This window comes from Lynx canadensis, chromosome X (genome assembly GCF_007474595.2).
Source record: "Lynx canadensis isolate LIC74 chromosome X, mLynCan4.pri.v2, whole genome shotgun sequence".
In the NCBI taxonomy this organism is placed as follows: Eukaryota; Metazoa; Chordata; class Mammalia; order Carnivora; family Felidae; genus Lynx; species Lynx canadensis.
This window is the reverse complement of record NC_044321.2, coordinates 6,661,822-6,665,797: the sequence shown is the minus strand read 5'-3', so window position 1 is coordinate 6,665,797 and position 3,976 is coordinate 6,661,822.

The following is a 3,976-nucleotide window of genomic DNA, read 5'->3' as shown; positions in this document are numbered from 1 at the left end:
AAATGGACCACCGACCGGGGCGCCTGGGTGGCTCAGTCGGCCGGGCGTCCCGCTCCTGCTTTCAGCTCGGGTGACGATCTCGCGTTTCGTGAGTTCAAAGCCCGCATCAGGCTTTGCGCTGGCAGCGCGGAGCCTGCTTGGGGTTCGCTCTCCCTCTCCCTCTCCCTCTCCCTCTGCCCCTCCCCCACTCACTCTCTCCTTTAAAAAATGGACCGTTGGGGCGCCTGGGTGGCGCAGTCGGTTAAGCGTCCGACTTCAGCCAGGTCACGATCTCGCGGTCCGGGAGTTCGAGCCCCGCGTCGGGCTCTGGGCTGACGGCTCGGAGCCTGGAGCCTGTTTCCGATTCTGTGTCTCCCTCTCTCTCTGCCCCTCCCCCGTTCATGCTCTGTCTCTCTCTGTCCCAAAAATAAATAAAAACGTTGAAAAAAAAAATTAAAAAAAAAAATGGACCGTTAACCTCAAGCTTTCTGAAGAATGTTTCCAACGCGGCACTGTTTTCCTTGTCTTTCAGAAATTGCACTACTATTTTTTTTTTTTATGAAAGTGTAGTTGACACTTTGTTTAATTAGAAGTATCAGAAATCATACTTCTTTCCCTCCTTCTCTCTTCCTCTTTGCTTTCCCACAGTGGATTGACTTCATTTTCATCTGTTGCTGCTCACGATTAAATACCAGCTGAAAAAGCCTCCTCGAATGGGTGAATTTATGCTCCATTTTCCCACTTCAAAGTCAAGTGTCACACCCTAGGAAAAGCGGGTGCCTGAAGTTCACATGCTATCGGAAAGGTGGGAGGTGAGAAGGCAACACTGGGAAAGGTGGGCAGCCTCACAACGTTAGGGAAAGGAAGGACAACACACAGTGGTGTCCTGTTTGTAGCAGTCCACACAAATTATAGCAAAGTAATCACTAAAGAGTTCGTTTTTAAATATATTAATAATTCAGGGGCACCTGGTGGCTCAGCCAGTGGAACGTGCAGCTCTTGATCACGAGGTTGTAAGTTCGCTTGGCTGTAAGTTCACGTTGGCTGTAGAGATGACTTAAAGATAAAATCTTGAAAAAAATAAAATAAAATCTTAAAAAAAAAAACATTCTAGGGGCGCCTGGGTGGCTCAGTCAGTCGAGCGTCCGACTTCAGCTCAGGTCATGATCTCGCGGTTCACGAGTTCGAGCCCCACGTCGGGCTCTGTGCCGACGGCTCGGAGCCTGGAGCCTCTGCTTCGGATTCCGTGTCTCCCTCTCCCTCTGCTCCTTCCCCACTCGTGCTCTCTCTCTGTCTCTCAAAAATAAATCAAGGTTAAAAAAAATTTTTTTTTTAATTCTGATAATTCAGCCAGGCGTTCAAAATGACTGACCTTTGGGATCCGGCTGCCAATGTTTCCCAGCGGGGGCTCTGGACTAACAGTGTCAACATTCAGTGGGGGACTTGTTAGAAATGCAAATTCTTAACTCCCAAACCAGACCTACTGAATCAGAAATGCTGAGTTGGGGGTCTAGGAAATTGTGTTTTGCACGCCTTCCAGTGAATTTTCTGATGCCCACTCACGACCGAGAAGCCCCGCTTTGCAGAGACCTGAGGCCTGGCGGGAAGCGGGAACACATCTGGTGTCTGAGGTTGCCTTCAACAAGGCTAGCAGCCAAGGGATCATCAAATGTGCAGTGAGAACTGTTGGAAACCATCTCTGCTACATCAGTCAGTTTTAGTCAGGAAAATTCTAGATATTTCCAACAGGAACGATCTAGTACAGAGAATTAGGAATTGGAAGATTAGACTGGCTGGTGGAGTGAAAGTCAGGGAAAATCACTCCCAGCTATTAGGAGACGTGGAGGCTTCTGAAATTCCAGGAAACAGCAGCTTATGTTCATAGCCACGAACATAGCCCGTGTCACCGGAGCAGGGGATCTATAGGAGGATGGACTGGAAGGTCGGGAAGAGTGGACAAGCAGAGAGGGATGACCATGGCTTAACAGGTAGCCCCGCAGGCTGAAAGTGATGGATTCTTTGCCAGATTTCTGCCCCATCTCTCAAAACACTAGCACGGCTCACAGGAATGGCTGCCAGCAGCCATGGTAATTCATTCGTGTAGGAAACATCTGTGGAGTGGCCCCCGTGTGCCACGTTTCTACCACATAGCTGGCCCCGGCTGAATCTCCTGGGAGTGGACTCTGACCCTTGCTGGACCAACCACATTCTTTCCCGAGAGGCTGGCAGCTGGGGAGACAAGTCACATGTGCAACAGAGTGTGGCAAATGTCCGTGACCTCCTACTGCTCGGGATCATGGATCAGCACCGGTATATTCTTTTTCTTTTTTTTTTTTTCAACGTTTATTTATTTTGGGGACAGAGAGAGCCAGAGCGTGAACGGGCGAGGGGCAGAGAGAGAGGGAGACACAGAATCGGAAGCAGGCTCCAGGCTCCGAGCCGTCAGCCCAGAGCCCGTCGCGGGGCTCGAACTCACGCGAGATCATGCGAGATCTCGCGAGATGATGACCTGAGCCGAAGTCGGAGGCTCAACCGACTGAGCCACCCCGGCGCCCTGTTTTTTTTTTTTTTCTTTTTTTCTTTTTTTTTTTTTCAACGTTTATTTATTTTTGGGACAGAGAGAGCCAGAGCGTGAACGGGCGAGGGGCAGAGAGAGAGGGAGACACAGAATCGGAAGCAGGCTCCAGGCTCCGAGCCGTCAGCCCAGAGCCCGACGCGGGGCTCGAACTCGCGGACCGCGAGATCGTGACCTGGCTGAAGTCGGACGCTTAACCGACTGCGCCACCCAGGCGCCCCTTCTTTTTCTTTTTGAGACTGATTCAATTTCTCCTTGGATTCTGCAAACTACCCCCGGGACTCTTCCGATAAGTCGTTTTGCATGCTTCCTTTTCGGTTTAGGCCAGGGCTTCTCAACTAGGCATCGTAGACATTTGGGGCGGGATAATTCTTCATGCTGGGGGTTATCATGCACATTGTAGGTTGTTGAGCAGTATCACTCTACCTCCTAAGTTGTGCCAATGAAAAATATCTCCAGACATTGCCAGATGTCCCCTAAGGGGACAGAGTCATCCCAGTTGAGAATCACTGCCTTAGACAAACTCAAGTAAATTTCTCTTATTGAATGAAATAAGAGTCTTTACATCCATCGTATGCCCCGACATCTCTGGAAGACACCATTCCCTTACTCAGGAGATCTCAAAATTGGGTGAGCGATAACATCTACACCTGTAAAATGCCAGCAATAGTTAGATGGCTTCCGGTCTGAGGGAGACGGTCACACTAATTCCTGGCAAGATCCAAAGGGTCATGATGCTCAAGGTAGGACAAGGGCTGCTGCCCTAAAATGGGAAACCAATCCTGATATGGGGAGACTTACAGTGGCAGCTCCTGTCTATTGCCAGTAGGGTCTAGAATCAGTCTTGCAACCATGGACGTCCATGGTCTTTATCACACCTCCCTATGGTGTTGACAGGCCTTCATGCCAGGCTTCTTCCCCGGAGTTCCTTTTCTGGACTAGCTGTAGGCCTGGTTTGTAGGTGAAGAGTGACCTCATGGAACTACGTTGGCCCAACAGAAGAAGAAGGTTGGCCCATCAACCCTTGGTGATCTCACCCATACTTTCTAGCCCTTGCTCTACCAGGGCTGGACTTTCTTCCTTCTCCCAGAGGTTCAGTCACTCAAGTCCCAGAATGCCTGGCAGCCCAATCTGTCTGCAATGCCAATCTGAATCGCACTTAATGTGAGGGAAAGTAGAAAACGGATCAGCTAGATTGTTCCTAGAAAATTCATGTTGGCCATCCAAGATCGCCATCATCCTAGGAGTTCATAAACTGTATATCTACTATCACATCCTAGTATTTTTGCGGATTATTGAATTCAAGTTTATTAGTTACCAGGTTTTAGAAATTGTTTCTTTTCCTTTTGGAAAAATCAAGCAAATGCGCTCTGCCTTCAGTTGGCGCTTAGATATTTTTTTTTTTTTTAATTACAAAAAGAG